The sequence below is a fragment of the Cherax quadricarinatus genome, chromosome 100 (assembly GCF_038502225.1).
Source record: "Cherax quadricarinatus isolate ZL_2023a chromosome 100, ASM3850222v1, whole genome shotgun sequence".
Taxonomy (NCBI): Eukaryota; Metazoa; Arthropoda; class Malacostraca; order Decapoda; family Parastacidae; genus Cherax; species Cherax quadricarinatus.
In genome coordinates this window covers 10210979-10237968 of record NC_091391.1, presented here as the reverse complement: position 1 = coordinate 10237968, position 26990 = coordinate 10210979, and the positions used below count along the sequence as shown (strand labels likewise).

General features: G+C 44.4%; 1 protein-coding gene and 1 non-coding gene across 2 annotated transcripts in view; both read right to left on the bottom strand.

Moving 5' to 3' along the window:
* LOC138851094 (zinc finger protein 84-like) overlaps positions 1-26990 on the bottom strand; it is a 250242-nt gene that overhangs the window by 213725 nt on the left and 9527 nt on the right. The window lies entirely within an intron of this gene.
* On the bottom strand, positions 6517-6623 carry LOC128704718 (U6 spliceosomal RNA). The gene has a single exon (XR_008409580.2). It is a non-coding gene; the product is annotated as a U6 spliceosomal RNA (small nuclear RNA).

Genomic DNA, 26990 nt, shown 5'->3' with positions numbered 1-26990 from the left:
TAACCGCTAATACCCGCCGCTTCACCTCGCTAACACCTTTCCCCAGCATTCCCCACGATATATAAATATAATCTACCATAATGTACCCCACAGCACTAATAATACTCTCATCCATACCCCCCACGTCAAGACTTAATGCCTGCAGAACAGAAATGCCTTTACCCCTTATCCTATGCAGCACCCTGCTCAACCAACCCCTGACACTCCCCATCCCCTCAAAAAATACACTACTAGTAACACCAAATCCTCCCCTCCACATATTCTACAGACCCCCCCTCAACCACCCGTCTATCCTGTAAAACCACACCCGATACATCACCTCATGCCCATGGGGTTGTAACTTTAACCTACTGAACCTACCCCATGTACTTCCCCAGTCATACATGGGGAAAATCCCCTCCACCAGTGCCACTACCCTCCCCACTAATATCCTACACAGCCTACCTATTTTTACCTTCCCCAGATCCCGAGCCAACACCAGAGCCAGCAAAACAGTTACACACTCACGCAAATCTACCCCAGAATACATATGTTGCAATCTACTGTGTATCTTGACCAAACCCCCCACCCACACCCTATCTCATCACCTCCCTCTTAATGAAGATACATTTGACCCTCCACTTTAAATCCATCAAACTCAATCCCCCGTGATGCAAAGGTTACATTACCACATCCCTTTTAAGCCAATCACAGCCAGAACCCAACAAGAATTTAAAAACCAGTCTAAGTATATTTGCAGTTAAAGGGAACTTGGCTGCCACGTGCCAAACCTTACTATACAATAAGACTTTAATAACAATGGCACACTGCACAAGGGACAAATGATAAGGCCAAAATGCTCCCAAGCAACCCAGAATCATGTCTACCAACCTAACCGAGTTTTCCTGAAGTGCAACATCCAGATCATCTGCATAGATAAGACCACAAATTTTTAACGAAATTACCCACTTAGTCATAACTACACTACCCCACTCAACCCTCCCCACCCAAGCTCCCAACCCCATGACCATAGACTTCTCTGAATTCACTCTCATACCAGTTGCACCTGTGAACATGTTTACTACCCCATCTAAGGTGTCCATTGACATCCCCTCCCTAACCAGAACAGTAGTATCATCTACATACCCTATTAGAACTGGCCAAACCCTCCCAACTCCACTCCCTTCTCCCTCACTAATGCCCATTTGCTGCTCCACCATTCTATAAAAGGGGTCCTGTATGCACGCAAACAAAAGCTGTGGCATAGAACACCCCTGTCTAAGTCCCCTACCCATTACAATCCTCCCCCCTAATCTTCCAGCATTCTGTACTCTCACCATTGCCCCACAATATAATGTATCTACCCATCCCACTATTTCTTCCCAAAACCCTGTCCCCTATGGATAGCTCTCAATGCTTCTTGCTCCACTCTATCATATGCTCCTTGCCAGCCTAGAGCAACCAAGCCCCCCTTCCCCCCTTTTTCTTCCATGAAATCCCATAGTAACCCATGCCCCTCCACCATAGACCTCCCTGGCAACCCAAACTGAGTTCTCAATACGACCCGCCCTACTACGCACTTAAACCTATTTCCTAAAATCTTACCAAACAACTTATAATCAGTGCGTAACAACGATATTGCCCGGTAGTTCCGAAGCGTATGCTGTCCCTTTCCCTTCAGTACCAAGACTACTACAGCTGCAGCTGTTGCCTGCTTTTCTCCCAACTTGCCCCTCTCCTTCATCAAATTTAATAACCTTACCAAAAAAAACCCTCATTAGCTCCCAATGCTGTTGATAAAACTCTGCCGGTAGCCCATTGATTCCCGGTGCTTTGCCATTTCGCATTTCACTTAAAGCCCTCCATATTTCCTCCTCAGTTATTTCCCCACCCAGTGCCTCCCTACCACTGTTTCCCAACCGACATATCACACTCCCACATACCTGTTCCAAATCCCCAGCTCCTTCTCCTTCCTCTTGCCAATACTGCTCATACAACTTAACCACAAACACTCCCATCCCATCTGTATTTTTTATAACCTGACCCACCCTATACCCACCCACAGACTCATGAACCTCCAGCCATGGAATAGCTGTTGCCTGCTGTCGTTGTTTATGCCTACGCAATACACACGACAATGGCCTATCTCCCCATAACACCTCCTCCACCCCAACCATTACTCTCACCGCTTGGAACCTCTAGTCCTGGATTTCGCGCAACCTCCCCTTAATTACCATAATGTCGTCGATAGGATAAGTACCCTCCACTGCCCCCAAACATAACAACCCCTTAACCTGTCCTCCAAATAGTTAATGAGCCAATATTTTAAAGAATTGATTCGTTTCCCTTCCTACACGAAATAATGCAGAATCCATTCCTAAGCCACACCATCCCACCACAACATCACATCCTCCACCCGTTTTACCTCCTCACTTAACCCCTCCCACAGTGCTGTAAAACCCTCCTACCCTTCCTCATCTTCTAACACACTCGTATTTAACTTCAAGTATCCCCTAGAGATATTATCTAATGACTCCCATTCCACCTCTGCCACTACCGCCCGATGATCTGAAAAAGCTACTTCTAGTGTACGGACAAACTTTGACAAAACCCCGTGAGATATGTACAACCTATCTAACCTAGCCACATAACCTCTCCTCACGAAAGTATGCTCTACCTCCCGTGCCCCCCCACCTACCACATCCCTCAACTGAACATCCACCAAGAGATTTTGTAAGGCTGCTAACATGTGCCCCGCCCCTTGTGGTTCCACATCAGCCCTCCTAATTACGCAGTTCCAGTCCCCACCATCGATGGCCACCGCACGAAAACCATGTAAGGCGAAAACTAGATCATCACATACAAAATTCCTCTTTACTTTCATATCATTTTCCACTGGCACATACACACTTACAAAGGTTACCCTCTACCACATCCACCACCCATCCACATGCAACACCCTCCCCCCCTCACTTTGTATCAACACAAATGGGCTTACCTCCTTTATCAATAAACCCACTCCACCTTTCATATATACAGATGGCAGAGTCAAAACCTTAAACCCTGCCACCTCTAGCACTCTTCCCACCCTGAAATTATGCTCCTGTAGAAATACGATGTCCACTCTATATTTACACAGGAGCATACGAAAACATTCCCTCTTCACTCTATTACACAGTCCATTCACATTCACAGTTATACACCTAAGGCCTTCTTAAAATTTCCAACCCTTCCTCCTCTCATCCTTCCCAGAGCCTCCTGCCCCAGGGACAACACATGATTTCACACCATCCACCCCGCCCCACTTCTTTCGATGCCTCTTATCCTGGCTACCTCGAGAATATTCATCATTCCTCCCGGACCTCTGCGTCTGCGTCAGGATGTCATCTGAGTCTGACGCTGCCACTCTCTTCCTTGTGACGCCCTCAACTGCCATGTTGTCTTCAAACGATTCCTCACAGTGAACTTCAACCTCCACTGTTTCATGTTGCACAGAGCATGGTGACTCCTCTCTGTGCCTGCTGATCTCCTCCTTCCTTCCTACACATGTCCCGACACTCTCTCCTTGCAACTCAGTGACAGTCTCCCGGACAGGGACGTCATCCTCCCCAGAAGGAGTTAAAGTTTTCAAAACCTCGTCCAGCTCTTCCTCCAGCGCCCTCACCTCCTGCTGCAGAAGCACTTCCTCCCCCGTCACCAGCAAAGTGGCCATTTCTGGCTCAACACAACTCATGGCACACCCATCATTCACCACAAGGGTATCCTCAACTATATCACTCCAGAGACGGCCACTCCCTCGTTTGCCCATGAGACTCTCCACGCCGGCATCCACACCTGTAACTGGTGCTCCACCAGTCTGTGTCATCCCCCTCCTCTATTGCACGCATGTCACCACCATGTGATCGTACTCCCCACACAGCCTGCATGTACAGAACTCCTTCATCACAACGTAAGATGGGATTGGATGCCTCAGAGTCATTTTGAGGGGGAATGCACCCTTCGGACGTCCCATGTATGCACCTGCCGCCCACTTGCCTTGGGTTGCCAGATGCACAGTACCATACGCCTCAAACATGTTCTTTATGTCAGCCTCGTCAGCCTTGAAGGGGACGTTGCGCAACTTCACCCATGTATAATGTCAAGAGACGTCTATAAGACGCACTCTAACAGCTGGGGTTGCATCTAGACTTACATGCTGGAATTTTGTCACCAACGACTCATACACAGCCGTCGAATTCAACTTAACGAAGATCCTGAAGGCCCCATTCAGGGCTACACCATATACCTCGTCGTCCTGTATTCGGTACATCTCTCTGATGATCGTCGGTAGCAGCACTTGTGCTGTAGAGGTGGAAATCATCCCACGAAGCAGCTCAATGCCGACAGTATTCACTCTATGCCATACACTCAGCTCCATGTTGTTGCTATGAGAGCTCGCCTGAAAACAGCAGAGGGGTGCAGAGCACAACCGTGCTCCACCACAGTCAGGCAGCAAATGATATATTATGCCAATAGTCACGTTACAGACATTTGTAATAATTATACACTAAATCCAAAAACAATCCTGTAGATCAGCTTATATTTAGTTCAATTCTCACTATGAATAAAATTATGAACAAATGATACTCCTCACCATAATGTATATTTGGTGAGCATCTTATGACTAACATGCTACACTCTGTCACCCACTATATTCTCCTGTTCAAACATGCCCTCTCACACACGTGTATATATTTATAAATACATCTATGTATATTTCCGTACATATGCACACATATTCATACACTCACGCACCTACATTTTTATGTAAATGTACGTTTCCATCACTGCCCCATCATAGCCAAGGAAAAACACCTTAAATCAAACAATGGTGTCGTACAAACAGTGTAATACGCTTTTCCCTCATGCACTCTTCCATATATTACTCAATATTCATATGTACAGTTTTGTAGTGTACAAAATAAAAGTTTTACAGTTTGATCAAACTATCACAAAGTGGAGAACATTCTTGCCCACTCACACCCACACGCCTCAGAATGGGAGGCTAGCCCGTTGCTTCTCATTGACCTACAAATTCCATAAATCATGCAGCCGAAAATTCCTATAACCCTCTGTAAATGCAGTGTTCCATTTCCTACCATATACTACCCGATTGTGGCACTTAGATCTGTAAAATGTCGCTGCCAGCACCTTTATTCTTTCACCCGCTCCTACATCTCTCATTGCCCATGATGTGAACACGAAATCAGTTACCAGATATGCCACTGTGTTTTTAACCTGCGCTCCCACCCCATCAATATCTAAACTTAACACTCGCAATACCTGCAACCCACCCGCTCCTATAAACCGAATTACCCTTCCAAACCATTCCCTGACCCTGCCTATGCATTCACAAAAATATACAACATGAAAAATGGTTTCTACTTCTCCACACGCTCTACACTCCCCGCCTTTCCTGAACTTTCGACTAAATAAGACGATCCTAGATGGCAGAATCCCGTGTAAAAAGCGATACATCACCTCTCGTATAACCCAGACTAATTCGCAACTTCCTGAGATGTTCCCATACATCGCGCCAGGCATAGTTTGGGTATGCTCCTTCCACAGCAGTGACCTCCAACCCCCCCCCATTCTCTCGATTATGCACAGCATGATTCGAGCTGGATCCCTCGCCACCATCAAAAATCTCAACATCGCCTCCCCTACTCGCAAATCCTTCCCCGCCCACCAACATTTCATGTCCACATGCACTTTCTCGATCCCCCCCCCCATTATTCCCACCCTCCCACAGAAGACTCAGTTTCAAGTAAATACTCATAATCCTTCGTTCCAGCAGTATGAGCCCCAGCCCTCCTTGGCCAATCGGCAAAGTAATTACCCCTCTGCTTAACCACTCACAGCCAGACCCCCAAATGAACCGACAAACCCTACGCAACAATTTCGTGATCTCTCGGCACAGTAACGGATACATGACCACCACATGCCATAATTTACTATATAATAGTACATTTGTCGCAATTACTCTTTGGTACAACGTGAGATTTGCAGATCTCAGTCCTAATCTTTTTAACACACTGTCCACGGCCCTCACCGAGTTCACCTCACGTGCCACCAACGGATCACAAACATACAAAATCCCACATATCTTAAGCTGGTCCACCACGCTCCACCTACCCCTTACGCCCCCACTCATTTGGTCCCAATTTCCCACTGCCATGAACTTAGTCTTCGTGGCATTAGTTCTCAACCCTGTCGCCTCTCCAAACACGTCCACGATGGCTTCCACCTGCTGCAAGTCTACACCACCTCCTACCAAGACCGATGTATCATCTACGTAACCCACAATACCAGGCCACCCATCACTCTCATAACCCCCAAAACCCCCAAAACTCTAGCCCGCACCGCCCTATAAAAAGGATCTTGAAAACAAGCAAACAATAATTGTGAAAGGGGACAACCTTGCCTCAAACTCCGACCCATCTGAACTGGCACACCTAACTTACCATTGACCTGCACATGCATAGTCGCCCCTTCGTAAAAAATGTGGAATGCTTCACGATTTTGCGTGTCATCCTTGTGCAGGGGCCATGCTAATCTTCTCTGTGTCATTCCAATTTTAGTATATGTACTGCCGAAGCAAATACGTGGATCTAAATAGGAGTCTTCTGGCAGGCCTGCATCTGCTCTTGTTGCCACCTCCCTAGTTAAGAACGGTAATAAATTTGTTGAACTTGGCATAAGCATTAATAGTTGTGCGTCTACACTGCAAACTGAATTGTTTGTAGTCTTAATGTCGCTGAAGCTAACTTATGACACTGAGCTTGACTCTATCATCATTACTGATTCTATGTCATCATTGAAGGCTCTTGACTCATATAATGACTCCAACAACATCCTCATTGGAGAAGCCAGGTATAGATACTCAAAAATCCAGGACAAAAAATTAATGTACAATTACTATGGATCCCATCACACATTGCATTACACATTCATGACAAAGTTGATATGTTAGCCAAGAAGAGTACCCAGAAGGAGAATGTAGGATATAACTTTGGTATAACTGTGTCTAGCATTAGGAATAATATTAGGAGAGAAGTAAATAATGAAAATGATTGTTATAGGAAAGCAGTTAGAAGCCTGAGTAGATCTATAACCCACTATGATAACATGAACGTAGAGAAACTTGCAATTTGAACAGACTGATGTTGTAGTGGCCAGGCTTAGAAGGCAGGAAGTAGGGCAATTTTCCGCGCGCTCTCAAAAAAAATCGAAAAATTATGGAAATTGAGTTATATATACAGAGAAATATCTTAACTCTTTGGCAACACAATGGTACCAGAATGAATGTTCTACGATGTTTCTACAAGAAATTATAGTCATTTATATCAGGTATGGTGACGGTGATATGGGTAGCGCGTCTGCTCACAGCCCATATATTTTTTGGAATTTTTTCCCTTTTTTTATAGCTTTTTCTTGCATGATTCTTTTTAATATAAAAACTGACTATTTGGCATCATATAAGAGTAGGCGGAGCTTATCCGTAGAGTGCCAGCCAATCAGGAACCATCTGGGAGCCCTTGGCCATATTCCCTCTCCAAAGAGAGCCAGGAGAAATCACATCAATATTACGCTTATATCAACTTATATATCAACTCTACGGCTTATTTATCTATCACAATTGATCTAATATGATATAATAAACACTATAAATAACATGCAAACATGTTATATACTCTAGACTGAATAAAATAGGTCATAATATTGCGGGAGACCGTCGGGAATATTTCGATATAAATGAGTTACTCCTCTCCATGTCGTCTTTGACTAAGAGAAAACGGTGTTTTGAAGAGGATAACTGCACTAGAACATCAGTTTACTAAGAAATACACCCAAACAAACGCGATTTTCGAGATTTTTTTTTTTTTTTTTTTTTGAGACGGTGGGCCGGCCGGCGCTCCAGGCCAATATCTCAGAAGTAACTTATTCACCTAATGTACCTATTTCTTCCTTTATTACTTAATTAAATTGAATAATATTCACAGAAATTGTAGAATAAAGATTTCTCTAATTTCATTCGATCAATTTTGGGAAATATTCCAAATACTTTGTGAGTTATGTGGGAGTAAAGGGCAGATTTTTTGCAACATTCCAATAACTAACAAACTTTATTTTTTCGTGAAATAAACATAAGTTATTTAGAGGAAAAGGTCCCTAAGAAAAATCGTATTAAGTAAGTAAGTAAGTAAGTTTATTCAGGTATACACAAATACAGTTACATAGAATTATCATACATAGCAGCATATGTGTAGAGAACCTGGGATAACCCAAAAAAGTCAGACACAGTGACTTATTTCCATTGGCACCAAGTGTCCAAACAATCCTATGTCGTCCCATATAGGAATAAATCGCATCCCAAGGGCATTTTCAGTAAATCAGTCCTTTTTCAGTCTTTTCTCAGTTGTTGTTTGAGGTATATTTTTGATAAATATTTTCAGGAAAGAGTGAAAACACTTTGTCTTGTGCACCAAAACTGGAGGAAATTGGACGGTAAACAAGAAGACTAATTAACTGCCCTACTGTCCTCTTAGGCTTGGCTTGGTTACAAGTACTGACTGATGTTGTAGTGGCCAGCCAGCTGGGTTACAGTACTGACTGATGTTGTAGTGGCCAGGCTTAGGCTTGGTTACAAGTACTTCTGGCAGTCTGGGAGACACACAGATGATGATCAAACTAAATGCAAATTATGTGATCAGGTATATGGTCACTCTCTTGAACACTATGTGCTTAATTGTCCACTTATTGAGGAATATAGAGACAGACAGTATAATAACCTATGTGACATATCAAGATATCTTATTAATGGAAATAAGATATCAGATATACTAAGCAAATTTCCTAAATTTGCTTGTAACAGAAATGTGTACTCCAGATATGTAGATATAAATCCATATATACTCCTGTTAACCCTTTGGGGCCTAGTTCCTAGACCTGGTGTGTATCCATATGCTCTTGCGCTACCGTCCACAGGATGGATATGGGGTGAACAATAAACTAGCCACTTTGGTGGCAAAATCTAAAATCTAAATCAAAGATATGAATAAACATAGACTAGATATTAAAATTATGATGATATTGCATGATATTACTAAAATGTCCTGGAGTTGTACCACCATTACAGAATTAATATTTGAAGTGTCCTTAAGATCCAAGGTAAATTAACTAAGAGTATAAAACAGTTGAAGAAGCCTTTCTTGGCTGTTAAAAATTATAAAACAAATGTAGAGAGAAGGTTGAGGGCGACATAACTGCTTGAAGTTGCTCAACCTGTACTCCCTAGCACGAAGGAGGGAGAGATACATCATTATATACACTTGGAAAATACTAGAGGGACTAGTACCAAACTTGAACATGAAAATCACTCACTATGAAAGCAAAAGACTTGGCAAACGATGCAACGTCTCCCCAATGAAAAGCAGGTGTGCCACTAGCACGATAAGAGACAACACAATAAGTGTCTGGGGCCCAAGACTGTTCAACTGCCTCCCAGCATACATAAGAGGGATTACCAATATACCTCAGGCTGTCTTCAAGAAGGAGCTGGACAGAAACCTATAGGCAGTACCTGACCAGCCGGGCTGTGGTTTGTACGTCTGGTTGTGTGTGGTCAACAGTAACAGCCTGGTTGATCAGGCCCTGATCCACCATGAGGCCTGGTCACAGATCGGGCCGCGGGGGCGGTGACCCCCGAAACCCTCTCCAGGTATATTCCAGGTAATTGTTATAAGAGTAATAAGGTTTTTACATTAAAATTTGGAAAAACATATTCTCCATATTGGTCAGTACAGCAGCAAGTGGTGTTACAACATGATAGTTCATTACAGTAGTAGATAGAAATATCTCCCCCAGTTTGTTTTGTTCTAGAGTTGTAGACTGTTGTGTATCCTGGGAGTGAGTACTATTGTTTCTTGTTTAAGACAGGTTACAGTCAGAATAATACAGGAGAAGGTTGTGTTTAAGGAATCAAGGAGTACCAGGAGGTCATCACAGTATTTACTTAGTAATATTATAATTCAAAATTGTAATATTTTTGACATTACTTAGGACAGTGTTGGCTTGTGTTTCCGTGCAGTAAAGTCGTAGTTTAAAGGTTCAGTTAAAGGCAGAGAACAATAAGGGCTCTCCTCCTTAAATCAATAAATTACTAATTAAGTCATTGTTTAAGGGCAGTATTAGATGACGGTATTAAGTTTTCGGCTTCTCTTCTGGTTGAATTATTAACTCTGATAAAAATTATTAAACAAAAGAAAATGGTAATAAAGTCTGGGTTTAAAGGTTCAAATATATGTTATAGGGTATAAAACCAGCTTTTCAAAGGCTTTAATATGAGCAGATCCTAATAATATAAGGTTTAACTGCTGAAAATATGTAAATTATGGTAAATGTCTTTAAGTTCCTCTTATTTTGAAGCTTTATCTTGAATACAAAAGGTTGAAAAAAGGAAAACGGTAATAAGGTATCGTTTTAATGGTTTACATCAGGATAGACAGTAATAAACTGTCAAATTTAGATTTTTCATGTAAGTAAACCACAATAATATCTGGGTTTAAGGGTTGAAATAAAGAGTTGACGGTAATCAACTCTCGGTTCCTCTATTCCCTCAACCTCTCAGTCCAACAATAACAAAGTGAACTAAGTATGGTGTCGTTAAGGTAAGATTTCTGCCTCATTTTTACCCTTATTTTCTCTCTCTTTGACCACCTTCATGCCCTCTAGTGGTGGGTAGTGATGCCCGTGATAGTCTCTTGTTCCCAGGAGACGGAGGCGTCCTCCTCTGCCTCGCATCAACCTGATTTAACCCCAGAATGTTCCATTATGATTATATAACCCAGAGTAGTGTTATCCACCCAGGATAACCCAGGGTAGTGTTATCCAACCAGGATAACCCAGGGTAGTGTTATCCACCCAGGATAACCCAGGGTAGTGTTATCCAACCAGGATAACCCAGGGTAGTGTTATCCACCCAGGATAACCCAGGGTAGTGTTATCCAACCAGCATAACCCAGGGTAGTGTTATCCACCCAGGATAACCCAGAGTAGTGTTATCCACCCAGGATAACCCAGGGTAGTGGTATCCACCCAGGGTAGTGTTATCCACCCAGGATAACCCAGGGTAGTGTTATCCACCCAGGATAACCCAGGGTAGTGTTATCCACCCAGGATAACCCAGGGTAGTGTTATCCACCCAGGATAACCCAGGGTAGTGTTATCCAACCAGGATAACCCAGGGTAGTGTTATCAGCACAGGATAACCCAGGGTAGTGTTATCAACCCAGGATAACCCAGGGTAGTGTTATCCACCCAGGATAACCCAGGGTAGTGTTATCAACCCAGGATAACCCATGGTAGTCTTATCCGCCAAGGATAACCAAGGGGAGTGTTATCTACCCAGGATAACCGAGGGTAGTGTTATCCACCTAGGATAACCAGTGGGATTGTCATCCACCCAGGATACCCCAGGGTAGTGTTATCAGCACAGGATAACCCAGGGTAGTGTTATCCAACCAGGATAACCCAGGGTAGTGTTATCCACCCAGGATAACTCAGGGTAGTGTTATCAGCACAGGATAACCCAGGGTAGTGTTATCAGCTCAGGACAACCCAGGGTAGTGTTATCCACCCAGGATAACCCAGGGTAGTGTTATCCAACCAGGATAACCCAGGGTAGTGTTATCCACCCAGGATAACCCAGGGTAGTGTTATCAGCACAGGATAACCCAAGGTAGTGTTATCCACCCAGGATAACCCATGGTAGCATTATAAACCCAGGGTAGTGTTATCAACACAGGATAACCCAGGGTAGTGTTATCCACCCAGAATAACCCAGGATAGTGTTATCCACCCATGATAACCCAGGGTAGTGTTATCCACCCAGGATAACCCAGGGTAGTGTTATCCACCCATGATAACCCATTGTAGTGTTATCCACCCAGGATAACCCAAAGTAGTGTTATCCACCAAGTATAACACAGGGTAGTGTTATCCACCTAGGATAACCCAGGGTAGTGTTCTCCACCCAGGATAACCCAGGGTAGTGTTATCCACCCAGGATAACCCAGGGTGGTGCTATCAACCTGTGATAACCCAGGGTAGTGTTATCCACCCATGATAACCCAGGGTGGTGTTATCAACCCAGGTTAACCCAGGGTAGTGTTATCCAACCAGGATAAGCCAGGATAGTGTTATCCTCCCTGGATAACTCAAGGTAGTGTTATCCACCGAAAAATGTGCAGGTTACTGTTATCCACCCATGGATAACCCAGGATAGTGTTATTCACCCAGGATAACCCAGGTTAGTGCTATCCACCCTGGATAATGCTATCCAACCAGGCTATCCCTCGATAGTGTTATCCACCTAGGATAACGCAGGGTAGTGTTAACTACCCAGGATGAGCGAGGGTAGTGTTATCCATCCAGGAGAGTGTGATCCACCCAGCATAACCCAGGGAAGTATTATGCACCCAGAATAACCCAGGGTTGTGTTATACAACCAGGATAACCCCGGGTAGTGTTATCCATCCAGGAAAACCAGGATTATGTTACCCACCCAGGATAACCAAAAGTAGTGCTATCTTCGTAGGATAACCTAGGGTAGAGTCATTCACCCAGGATAACCCAGGGTAGTGTTATCCACCGAGGATAACCCAAGAGAGTGTCATCCACGCATGATAACTCAGGGTCGTGTCATCCTCATAGGATAACCGAGGGTAGTCTTATCTACCCAGTATAATGCAGTGTAGTGTGAACCACCCAGGATAACCCAGGGTAGAGTTATCCACCCTGGGTGACCAGGTTAGTATCATCTACCCAGAATATCCCAGAGTAGTGTGATTCACCCAGGATAAACCAGAGTAACATTATCTATCCAGGATAGTGCTATCCACCCAGGATAACCCTGAGCATCCATATCCACCCAGAATAGTGTTATTCACTCATGATAACCCAGGGCAGCATTATCCACCCAGGAAAACCCAGGGGTAGTGTTATCCACACAGGATAGTGTTATCCAACCAGGATAACACAGGGTAGTGTTATCTATCCAGGAAATTCCAGGGGTAGTGTTATCCACTCAGGATAACCATGGGTAGTATTATCCACCCAGGATAACCCAGAGTAGTGTTATTCACCCACAATAACCCTGGGTAGTGTTATATACCCGGGATAACCCAGGATTGTGTTATCCACTCAGGATAACCCAGGGTACTGTTATCTTCCCAGGATAACCCAGGGTAGTGTTATCCACCCAGGATAACCAAGGGTACTGTTATCTGCCCAGGATAACCCAGGATTGTGTTATCCACACAGGATAACCCAGGGTACTGTTATCTGCCCAGGATAACCCAGGATTGTGTTATATACCCAGGATAATCCAGGTTAGTTTTATCCACCCAGGATAACCCTGGGTAGTGTTTTCCACATAGGATAGCCCACGCTTGTGTTATCCACCCAGGGTAACCCAGGGATGTGTTATCCAACAAGATAACCTGGGATAGTGTCATCTATGTAGCATAACCCAGGGTAGTGTCATTCACCCAGGATAACCCAGGGTAGTGTTATCCACCCAGGATTATCCAGGGTAGTGTGATCCACCCAGGATAACCAGGTAGTGTCATCCACCCAGGATAACCGATTGTAGTGTTATCCACCAGGATAACCTAGTGTAGAGTTATCCACACAGGTTAACCCTTTGTAGTGTAATTCACCCAGGATAACCCAGAGTAGCATTATCCATCCAGGATATTATCCACCCAGGATAACACAGGGTAGAATTATCCACCCAGGAAAACCAGGGGTAACGTTATACTCACAGTCTAGTGTTATCCAACCAGGATAACCCAGGGTAGTGTTATCCAAACAGGAAAACCCACGGGCAAAGTTATCCACACAAGGTAGTGTTATCCAACCAGCATAACCCAGAGTAGTGATATCCACCAAGGATAGCCCATTGTACTGTTGTCCACCAAGGATAAGCAAGGGTACTGAGTGTTATCCACCCAGGGCAGTTCTTCACCCAGGATAACCCATGGTAAAGTTATATACCCAGGATAATGCAGGGTTGTGTCCTTCACAAAGGATAACCCAAGGTAGTGTCATCCTCACAGGATAACCCAGGGTAGTGTTATCCACCCAGGATAGTGTGATCAACCCAGGATAATGTTATCCACCCAGGATAACCAGGGTAGAGTCATCCACCCAGGATAACCCAGGGTAGTGTTATCCACCCATGATAACCCAGGGTAGAGTTATCCACCCTGGATAACCAGGGTAGAATCATCCACCATGGATAACCCAGGGTTGTGTGATTCACCCAAGATAACCCAGAGTAGCATTATCCCTCCAGAATAATGTTATCCATCCAGGATAACCCACGGTACCATTATCCACCCAGGAAAACCCGGGTTTAGTGTTATCCACACATTGTTCTGTTAACCACCCAGGACAACCCAGGGTAGTGACTGATATCCACTCTGGATAACCTAGTGTAGTGCCTGACTGTTGTCCACCCAGGATAAGCCAGGGTGGTCACATCCACCCAATAGAACCCAGGGTTGTGACTTATCCTCCCATTATAACCCAGGGTTTTGGGTGTTATCCACCCAGGATAACCCAGGGTAGTGAGTATTAGCCACCTAGGGTAACCCACTGTTGTGACTGTTGCCCATCTAGCATAATGCAGAGTACTGTTATCCAGCCAGGCAAACTTAGGGCAGTGTTATCCATCCAGAATAACCCAGAGTAATGAATGTTATCCTCCCAGGGTAGTGTTATCCACCCAGGATAACCCAGGGTAGTAAGTATTAGCCACTTGGGATAACCTAGTGTAGTTTTTATCAACAGCGCATAACCTAGGGTAGTGATGCATACATCCAGGATAATACACGGTAGTATTATGCATCCAGGATATCCCAGGGTCGTGATGTCTGCACAGGATAACCAAGAGTAGTGTTATCCACCTAGGATAGTCCAGGGTAGTGTTATCAAACCAGGATAACCCAGGGTAGTTTTATCCACCCAGGTTATCCCAGGGTCGTGTTATCTGCACAGGATAACCCAGAGTAGTGTTATCCTCCTAAGATACCCCAGGGTAGTGTTATCCACCCATGGTACTGTTAACCATCCAGGATTACCCAGAGTAGTGTTAGCTACCCAGGATACCATGAGTAGTTTTAGCAACTCAGGGTAACCCCTGGAAGTGAGTGTTATCACCCCAGGATAACCCAGAGTAGTGTTAGGCACCCAGGATAACCCAGAGTAGTGTTAGGCACCAAGGATAACCCAGAGTAGAGAGTGTTACCTTCCCAGGGCAGTTCTTCAAACAGGATAACCCTGGGTAGTGAGTGGTATTCACCCAGGATAACCCAGGCTAGTAAGTGTTGTCCAACCTGGTTAACCCAGAGTAGTGTTAGCCACCCAAGATAACCCAGAGTAGTGACAGTTATCCACCCAGGATAACCTAGCATAGTGACTGTTATCCACCCAGGATAACCCAGAGTACTGACTGTTATCCACCCAGGAAAACCCAGGATAGTGACATCCACACAGGAAAATCCAGGATAATATTATCCACACAAGATAACCCAGGGTAATGATATCCACCCAAGTTAGACCAGGGTAGTCTTATCTACTTAGAATAATGTAAGGTAATATTATCCACCTTGGATAACCTAGGATTGTGTTATTCACCCAGGATAACCCAGGGTAGTGTTATCCACCTAGGATAACCTAGGGTAGTGTTATCCACTCATGATAACCCAGGGTAGTGTTATCCACCATGGATAACCCAGGGTAGTATCATCTGCATAGGATAACCCAGGGTAGTTTTATTCACCCAGGATAACCCAGGATAGTGTGATGCACCCAGAGTAACCCTCGGTAGTGTTATCCACCCAGGATAGTGTCATCCACCCAGGATAACTCAGGGTAGTGTCAGCCTCCCAGATTAACCAAGGGTAGTTTTATCCACCTAGGATAGTGTGATCCAACAATATTAACCTAGGGTATTGTCATCCTCCCAGCATAACCCAGGGTAGTGTGATCTACCCAGGATAACCCTCGGTAGTGTTATCCACCCAGGATAGTGTTATCAACCCAGGATAATCCAGGGTAGTGTGATCCATCCAGGATAGTGTTATCCACCCAGGATAACCATGGTAGTGTCATCCATGCAAGATAGTCAATTGCTGGGTGATCCACCCAGGATAACCTAGGGTAGAGTTATCCACCCATGATAACTAGGGCAGTATCATCCACCCAGCATAACCCAGGGTGAAGATTGAGACACTTAGGCAACATATGGGAATCTTTATTTAGGAAAGGTTTCGCCACACATTGGCTTCATCAGTCCAGTACAAAGTAGAAAGGTGTAAGGAGAGGAGGAGTTGAGGTAATCAGTCCCTCAGCCTGGAGTCGATGTGTTCAGTCCATCAGTCTTGTAGAATGTACAGCATAGTGCAGTAGACGTGGCTTACATACTATAGTCAGGTGAAGTGAAACAGGAGGAGGTGGGGTCATAGTGGTACCATCCACTAGTGTAAGCAGGAGGAGCCGGGGTCGAAGTGGTACCATCCACTAGTGTAAGCAGGAGGAGGCGGGGTCATAGTGGTACCATCCACAACTGTAAGCAGGAGGAGATGGGATCATAGTGGTACCATCCACTAGTGTAAGGAGGAGGAGGCAGTGTCATAGTGGTACCATCCACTTGTGTAAGCAGGAGGAGGAGGGGTCATAGTGGTACCATCCACTAGTGTAAGCAGGAGGAGGCAGGGTCATAGTGGTACCATCCACTAGTGTAAGCAGGAGGAGGCGGGGTCATAGTGGTACCATCCACTAGTGTAAGCAGGAGGCGTGGTCATAGTGGTACCATCCACTAGTGTAAGCAGGAGGAGGCGGGGTCATAGTGGTACCATCCACTAGTGTAAGCAGGAGGAGGTGGGGTCATAGTTTTACCATCCACTAGTGTAAGCAGGAGGAGGCGGGGTCATAGTGGTACCATCCACTAGTGTAAGCAGGAGGAGGTGGGGTCATAGTGGTACCATCCACTAGTGTAAGCAGGAGGAGGTGGGGTCATAGTGGTACCATCCACTAGTGTAAGCATGAGGAGGCGGGGTCATAGTGGTACCATCCACTAGTGTAAGCAGGAGGAGGCGGGGTCATAGTGGTAATATCCACTAGTGTAAGCAGGAGGAGGCGGGGTCATAGTGGTACCATCCACTAGTGTAAGCAGGAGGAGGTGGGGTCATAGTGGTACCATCCACTAGTGTAAGCAGGAGGAGGTGAGGTCATACTGGTACCATCCACTAGTGTAAGCAGGAGGAGGCGGGGTCATAGTGGTACCATCCACCAGTGTAAGCAGGAGGAGGTGGGGTCATAGTGGTACCATCCACTAGTGTAAGCAGGAGGAGGCGGGGTCATAGTGGTACCATCCACTAGTGTACGCAGGATGCGGGGTCATAGTGGTACCATCCACTAGTGTAAGGAGGAGGAGGCGGGGTCATAGTGGTACCATCCACTAGTGTACGCAGGAGGAGGCGGGGTCATAATGGTACCATCCACTAGTCGAAGTAGGTCTTCCTCCAAATATTGGACAAGGTTTAAGAATTCTTTGTATCAATATCCCATGATGATGCAGTGTCTGAGTTGTGGATAACCCTGAGTAGTGGTATCCACCCAGGATTGTGTTGTCCACCTAGGATAACCCAGGGTAGTGTTATCCAACGAAGTTATCCCAGGGTAGTGTTATCTGCACAGGATAACCCAGAGTAGTGTTATCCACCTAGGATAGCCGTAGTGTTATCCAGGATAATGTTAACCACCCAGGATGACCCAGAGTAGTGTTAGCCACTCATAGTAACCCTAGGTAGTGTTATCAACCCAGGTTAACCCGGAGTAGTGACTGTTAAGTTGGATAAATACATTAGTGGGTGTGAGTTGGACCTAACTAGCTTGTGTTACTAGGTCAGATGCTTTGAGTGACGTGACTGACCTCACTAGGCCAGTGAGATCAGATGGTCAGTGAGCTAAAGGTCACTAGGTCAGTGACCTTAGCATACCTTTCGATAATATTTTCAATATATCACTATAAACTGGCATAGTGCCAGACAAGTGGAAAATGACAAATGTAATACCTATTTACAAGACAGGTGACAGGTCCTTAGCGTCGAACTATAGACCAATAAGCCTTGCCTCCATAGTTGGTAAATTTATGGAATCAATAACCCAGGGTAGCGTTATCCACCCAGGATAACCATGGGTAGTGTTATCCACCCATCGTTCTCTTAGCCACCCAGGATAATGATGGGCAGTGTTAGCCATTCAGGGTAACCCAGGGTAGTGAGTGTTATTCACCCAAGATAAAGGGTAGTGAATGTTATCCACCCAGGACAGTTTTCCACCTAGGATAACCCAGGGTAGTGACTTATCCACCCAGGATAACCCATAGTAGTGACTGCTATCCACCTAGGATAACCCAGGGTAGTGACTGCTATCCACCCAGGATAACCTAGGGTAGTGACATCCACTCAAGATCACCCAGGATATTCTTATCTACCCAGTACAACCCAGGGTAGTGTTATCCAACCAGGATAACCCAGGGTAGCTAGTGTTAGCTACCCAGATTAACCCAGGATAGTGTTATCCATGCAGGATGTCCTGGGTGGGTATCACTATCCACCAGAATAACACAGGGTAGTGAATATTATCCACACAGGATATCCCTGGGTACTGTTATCCACCCAACACAACACAGGGTTGTGAGTGTTATCCTCCCAGGATAACCAAGGGCTGTGAATGTTATCCACCCATGATAATGCAGGGTAGTGTTATCCACCCAATACTACCCAGAGTTGTAAGTGTTATCCTCCCAGGGTATCCCACGGTTTGGAAAGTTATCCACCAATAATAACCCAGGGTGATGAGTGTTAGCCATCCAGGATAACCCAGGGTGGTGTTATCTACCCTGGATAACTTTGGTTAGTGAGTGTTACCACCCAGAATAACCTAGAGTAGTGACTGTTATCCATTTAGCATAATGCAGGGTAGTGTTATCTAGCCAGCTTAACTTAAGGTAGTGAGTGTTATCCTTCCAGAATAACCCAAAGTAATGAATGTTATCCACCCAAGATAATGTTATCCACCCAGGGTAACCCAGGGTAATGAATGTTAGCCACCTAGGATAACCTATGATAGTTTTATCAACCCAGCATAACCAAGGGCAGTGATGCATCCACCCAAGATAACCCAGAGTAGTATTATGCATCCAGGATAACCCTGGATAGTGTTATCCACACAGGATAAACCAGAGAAGTGTTATCCATCCAGGATAACCCAGTATAGTGTTATCCACACAGGATAACCCTTGGTAGTGTTATTCACTCAGGATAACCCAGGATAGTGTTATCCACCCACGACAACCCAGGGTAGTGTTATCAACCCAGGATATCCCAGGGTAGTGTTAACAACCCAGGATAACCCATTGTATAATTTTCCAACCATGATAACCGAGGGTAGAGTTATTCACCCAGGATAACCCAGGTTAGCATTATCCACCCAATATAAGCCAGGATAATGTTATCCACCCAGGATAACCCAGGGTAGTGTTATCCACCCAGGATAACCCAGGGTAGTGTTATCATCCCTGGATAAGCCCTGGAGGAATCACTTCAGTATCCTCTATTGGTTATACAATTGAGGATATTCAAGTGATTCCTCCAGAACTGTCTTAGAGTCAGTTCAGTGTCTGAGGTCACTTCAAAGCATCTTTGAAACATTGGTTTGGTGTAGATTTTTTTGAGGTTTGAAATGACCTGCTGTTCCGTGGACTGGATGACAGGAGTTGTATTAGGAGGTAAGAACTTCACTGTCCTAAAAGTAAACTCCCCCAACAATTGGTCTTCCAAGTCTGGAGGATGAGCAGGAGCATTGTTCATTTCCAGGAGGCACTTGAGTGGCAATTTATTTTCCAAGAGGTATTCCTTCACACTCAGGCCAAGCACTTCATCGACCCACTCAATTAAAATTTGCCTCGTGACCCATGCCTTATTGTTAACCTTCCACATCACACACAATTTACTCTTTGATGACGTTGTTTTTCTTGAACATCCTGCGATTTTCAGAGTGATTCACCAATGAAGGCCTGTGGCATGCAAAGAGTACGTAACCTTTATTCGGCGCACGTACACACCCTCATTTACAGGCTATCTCCCCCAACCAGCGAACGAGGTTGCTAAGAGTTGATAATGGGGCCCCGTCGTTCAACTAGTGACCAGGTTCTAGCCAATAAGAAGATGGTTTTGGCAATCGCAGAGGTTATGTGGGTACCACTCTCCTGTCTGCCCTTGTCATTCCCATTCTAGAGCTGGTTGAAGCACGATCTGCTATCTTGTGGCTTCTATTTCTGCCTTGCTTACTGTGGAGTGCACTATACTTATCACTGTACATAGTGTACATATTGCTGTTCTAAATTGTGAAGGATAATATAAGTCTAAACTTTTTCTACTGTGTTTATTTTGCTCCCATTACACCCGGGATAACAGGCCATTTGGAATCCTGGGTTGTAATATGGGTATCCTGTCCGAGAGCTAGAGCTGGACTTAGAGAAACGGTTGAGCTTAGGGTGAAGCTCGTAGCAGGAACATTGTGCAGCTTGCTGTCTGGCATTGCTTTACAAATTTTGCGTGTCAGTTGTTACTAGCCTGTTCGGTGTGGAGAATTTTGCAGTCGGCTTTGCTTGTATGCGTATTCTGCAATCGTATTGTGCATAGCTCAGCGTGTTCTGCAAATTAACGTGTTACATTGGGGTACTCTGCAATCGTACTGTGCATAGCGAATAACTTATGCCACCTAGACGAGTCAGACGTCTGGTGTCGGCATATACTTTGCATAACCTACCTAAATTGTCCCTACAGCGTTGTTGGCAAATTGCTCGTTCCATTGGCATTGTATACAAACGCACTCTCACAGCTGCGCAACTGCGTTCACTGATTGCTGACAAACTTATAGAAGAAGAGATGGCACATCAGACTCCTCCCTCTACGGGAGCTAGGGCAAAAACTCCTATGTTCTCAAAGGAGGAAGATGATACACCTACGGAGCAAAATGGTCAGTATAGTGCAGCTGGGTTGTCTCAGGATGAATCAGCGTTGTTGGCACTTGAGCTGGCAAAAATCAATCTTGAGCAAACTAGGGAACAGAGAGCATTCGCAAGGGAAGAATTTGATAGGGAAAGAGAAAGGAGGCAGTTTTCGCATTCTGTAAATGATTTTAGTTTACAAAAAGCAGTACAACTTGTTCCCCGCTTAAATGAGGCCGAACCAGAGCAATTTTTCGAAAGCTTCAAAAATCAGGCTCGAGCCTTGAGGTGGCTGGAACAGCATTGGGCATCGTTGGTTCATACAGCATTATCGGGTAAGGCACAGGAATTTACGTCAGTATTAAATGACGCTGAATTCTCTGATTATCAAGTAGTGAAGACCTCAGTGTTGGGAGCATATACATGTATCCCAGCCAAATATCACAAGCTTTTTAAATTAAGCAGGTGGCAGCTTGGTCAATCCCTAGTGGACTTTGTGAGACAGCAAACCAAAGCTTTTACCAGCTGGTATAAAGCAAGTGGTGTCTCTACCTTTGAGGAGCTGGTGCAGCTTATTCTGATTGATAACCTGCTGGAGTCTGTGGGACCAGAGGTTCGAGTCTTTCTGCAGGATCGTGACTTAACCACTGCACTGGAGGCAGCCAGGTTGGCTGATACCTTCGAAACTAACCGCTCCTTGTCCGAGCGGTCCCGTCTCTCTTTTCAACAGCCTGGCATGAGCAGAGATCGTCAACCTTGGAGAATGAAGTGCCAGCCGGAGGGAGAACGTCTACGTCAGCCAACTAAGTCACCTGGTGAGCCACACTTTTGAACATATGGTCCACCTGCAGAGAGGCAAACTACTCGTGGTGCATCTCGACAACAGTATCCAGAGAGACACCAGCCAGAACGACACCATTTGCAACGTCAACAGGGAGTAAAGGGCAAGCCTGTCGTCTGCTTCAGGTGCAATAAAGTAGGTCACATCAGTCCCAACTGCCCCCATAAACCCCAACCCATTGGGAATATCTCTAATATCCCTAGTAACATGTCCCCTAGAGAAGTAGAAAAAGGTATGGCCCCTTATTATTGCAAAAGTCTTATTTCCCTTCAGGAAAACTCAGAAACAACTAAAGTAAAGACCTTTAGAGATACTGGAGCATATTGCTCACTTGTAAGAGAAGGAATATTACCCCTTTCAGAGAATACTTCTTTGAATTCCTCTGTTTTATTGGAAGCATTTGGAGGAGCTATATATTCTGTTCCTTTGCATAAAATTTATGTACAGTGCAAATATTACACTGGGTACTTGACTGTAGGTGTCTCAAAAGGATTTCCCATGAAAGATGCCATGTTATTACTGGGTAATAACATTACTACTGTTAGTTCGAGTCCTGAACCTATAATGATTAATTGTTCTCCGGTGTTGGCAATAACTCGGGCAACATCCCAAGGGTTGTATGGAGAGAATGTTGACCTATCCTTGGACGACTCCGATCTCGGAACAGCCACGTTGTTTTATGAGGCACACCGGCCGGAGCCTCGTAAATCAAGTGAACAGACCCCAATCAAGCCTTCCTATTCCCAGATTGCCAGATGTCTCGGTTTCCATGCCCGAGGGACTGTCCTTCTGGGAGGAACAACGAAAGGACCCTTCTTTAAAATTCGCTTTTGAGGCAGCCATGGGTAAATCCTCTTTGGGTCATCCGGTCAAGTATGAAGTTAAAAACGATTATTTGATCTGCACTGAGACTGGTAAGGAGATAGAGGGCCGGCAATTGTTTAACAGGTTAGTGGTTCCAACAAAGTATAGACCTCAAATATTAAATATAGCTCATAACACGTCATTAGGAGGTCACTTAGGAATTACAAAAACCTTGTATAGAATCACAAAAGAATTTTATTGGCCAAAATTAAAGAAAGATGTGAAGAATCATATTAGGTGTTGCCGAGAATGTCAGCAAGTTGGGAAACCTGGACATTCCATTAAACCTGCACCTCTCCAACCTATACCTGCTGATGGAGAACCTTTTGCAGATTTAATTATAGATTGTGTAGGTCCACTACCTAGGTCAAAGTCTGGAAATCAATATTTATTTACGATTATGGATAAAGTAACCAGATACCCTGAAGCAATTCCCATGCGTAATATTAATACTAAAGCTATTCTCAAAGCTTTAACAAAATTCATTTCTTGTTTTGGCATTCCTAAAACTATTCAAAGTGATCAAGGTACTAACTTTACTGCCAAAGCATTTAGGGAAGTATTAACTAGGTTAGGGATAATCCACAACTTATCCACTGCCTATCATCCTCAGTCCCAAGGCGCCTTGGAAAGATTCCACCAGACATTAAAAACAATGATGAGAAGTTTTTGCATGCACTTTCCTACAGACTGGGATGAATCACTACCTTTGTTGCTGTTCTCAGTACGAGAGACGGTGCAAGAGTCTACAGGGTATAGTCCTTTTGAGCTGATCTTTGGGCACAATGTACGAGGTCCTCTTCGGGTGCTCAAAGAAGGATGGATGGGAGAAGACGTTAGCTCAACACTCTACAACCCGTCTTGAAGGTTGCAGGTGGCACATCAGTTAGCCAAGGCTAACCTAAAGACAGCTCAAAGTAAGATGAAACAGAGGTATGACAGAAGTGCAAAATTCTGCTCCTTCCATCCAGGAGACAAGGTGTTGGTGCAGGAACCTATACCTGGCCACACCTTGAAAGCTAGATTTACGGGACCTATGCAGATTGTAAGTAGATTATCTGATGTAAATTATGTGGTAGCTCCCATTGATAAAACCTCAAAAACTAAAACTTACCACATTAATCAAATAAAGGCTTTTCATACACCAGATAAAGTCCCAGTAATGACTCTATCCTCTACCTCTGAGGACAACTCTGACTCTTTGCACTCTATCTCTGAAATTAATATTAAACTTTCAAATTCTGTCCTCCTTAAGGATCCTAGCCCTTTAATAGAGGGATTATCTGAAATGCAAGCAACAAATTTAACGGAGCTTCTACAGTCATATCCTAATATTTTTTTCGGATGTGTCGAAAAAATGTAAGTTAGGTTATCATGATGTAGATGTGGGAAACTCTAAACCAATTAAACTCTCCCCCTACAGAGCTAATCCTGAAAGCAAAGGCTACTTCAGCAGGAAGTAGAATTTGTTAAAGCATTGTTTAGTGGAGGAGTCATCTAGTCCATGGGCTTCACCGTGCATCCTTGTGAAGAAGGCTGATGGAGGGTTTCGTATGTGTACAGACTACCGTAAGGTGAACGAGGTCACCATTACAGATGCTTACCCTCTTCCTCGTCTGGATGACGTAATTGACTTTGTGGGTAAGGCTACTTTTGTGTCCAAGTTAGATCTCCTTAAAGGCTACTATCAGGTACCTTTGACGGATAAGGCAAAGGAAATCTCTGCCTTCATAATTCCAGGAGGTCATTATCAATACACAGTTACCCCCTTCGGAATGAAAAATTCCCCCTCTTCATTCCAGAAACTTATCCATCAGGCTATTAAAGGACTTGAAGGCATGGCAGCGTACCTAGATGATATTGTTGTGGTGTCTGATACTTGGGATCAACACCTTCTTTGACTTAAGGCTCTGTTTGAGACCATTAAGAGTTCCCATTTAACAGTTAATTTATCTAAATCTTCCTTTGGCCAGGCCACTGTCACTTTTCTAGGCCATGAAGTAGGTAGTGGTAAAGTTGTTCCTAAACTTGCTAAAGTTCTTTCTATTAAAGATTATCCAGTTCCTCATGATAGGAAGTCTCTTCAACGTTTCCTAGGCATGATAGGATTTTACAGAAGATTCTGTAAGAATTTCTCAGATATTGTAGCCCCTCTTACCTCTCTTACCAGTCACAAAGTTCCCTTTAATTGGACCTCAGACTGTAACACTGCTTTTAATAAAGCAAAAAGATTATTGTGTACTGCACCCATTCTCTTGTCTCCAGACTTCTCCAAACCTTTTTCATTACAGGTTGATGCTTGTGAGTCTGGGGTTGGGGCAGTACTATTACAAATCGGGAACAAGGAGTTGCAGCCTGTAGCATACTTTTCAGCCAAGTTCCAGCCGCATCAGAGGGCTTATTCTACCATTGAAAAAGAAGCCCTCGTGCTGGTACTGGCTTTGGAGCATTTCGATGTTTATGTGGGCCAGACATCGCAGGTGGTCACAGTCTACAGTGATCACAATCCTCTAGTATATCTCCAAGCCATGAAGAACCACAACACAAGGCTTATGCGCTGGACGCTAAGGCTGCAGCCCTATAATATTTCAATTAAATATATTGCCGGCAAAGAAAATATGTTGGCAGACTCTTTATCTAGAGTATAATATTTTATTTAGGTTAGGATGTTATTTGTGGTAACCCCTTTTCACGCTCTTTTTTTTTCATCCCCTGGTGTGGGGGTTTTTTTTAGTGAGGGGATGCGGTCTACCGTCCGTCTGTATCTTGGACCTATGCTAGCCTGTCTGACTGCTGTCTCAAAGTTTAGGGTTTGGCTTTTGGTCACGAGAAAAGCTGAGCTCTATCTAAGAGTTGGATGGTGGAGAGGAAAGGCTGTCCCATTATTTTGTGCCATGGTGGCACGGTTACCACTGGGAGGTGGCAGCCTAATCTTGAGCCTTTTCGGGGTGGGGGTGTGGCATGCAAAGAGTACGTAACCTTTATTCGGCGCATGTACACACCCTCATTTACAGGCTGTCTCCCCCAACCAGCGAACCAGGTTGCTAAGAGTTGATGAAGGGGCCCCGTCGTTCAACTAGTGACCAGGTTCTAGCCAATAAGAAGATGGTTTTGGCAATCACAGAGGTTATGTGGGTACTACTCTCCTGTCTGCCCTTGTCATTCCCATTCTAGAGCTGGTTGAAGCACGGTCTGCTATCTTTTGGCTTCTATTTCTGCCTTGCTTACCGTGGAGTGCACTATACTTATCACTGTACATAGTGTACATATTGCTGTTCTAAATTGGTGAAGGATAATATAAGTCTAAACTTTTTCTACTGTGTTTATTTTGCTCCCATTACACCCGGGATAACAGGCCATTTGGAATCCTGGGTTGTAATAAGGCCTCACTTTGAAATTCCCACTAGCGTTACCACAGAACAAAAAAGTTAGCCTATCCTTCAGAGGCTTGTGTCCTGGTAGTGTCTTTTTCTCTTGCGTGATGTAGGTCCCCTTTGGCATTTTCTTCCAAAAGAGGCCTGTTTCGTCATAATTGAAGACTTGTTGGAGGAATCCTTCAGCCTCTACATACTCCTTGAATTCATCAATGAATTCTTTTGGTCCCATGTTTGTCAGAACTTGCAGCCTTACCACACTGTATACCACTTTGCTTTTTTTAATCTGTTAAACCAGCCTTTGCTGGCCTTAAATTCACTAGCAACAACACGCGTTCCAGGCATTTTCTATACGAAATCCACATGCAACTGCCTTGACTTTTTGCAAATTATTGCCTCTTCAACACTATCTCCCACTAAATGTTTTTGGTTGATCCACACCAACGACAACTTCTCAAAATCTTTGATTGTGCGCAATCTCTGTTTCATTAGCAAATTTCCCGATTCGCAACATCAGCTTCTTTGATTTCTTTTTTCTTCACCAGGATGGAACTTATCATTGATTTGAACTTTGCATACGTCCTGGCGAGCTTAGCCACACATACTCCACTATTGTATTTTTCTATGAGCTCTTTCTTGAATTCTATCATGTTTCTCACCTTCTTTATAAAAGTGCTGGCACTCAGAACTTTCTTTGGCCCCATCATCGCTTATTTAGCAGTTGCAAGCACCAAAAAAAAAAAATGGATTACAAAATATTTTGGATGAGCGCATAAAGTAATGTTCACTGAATGAGTAACAAAGGCAG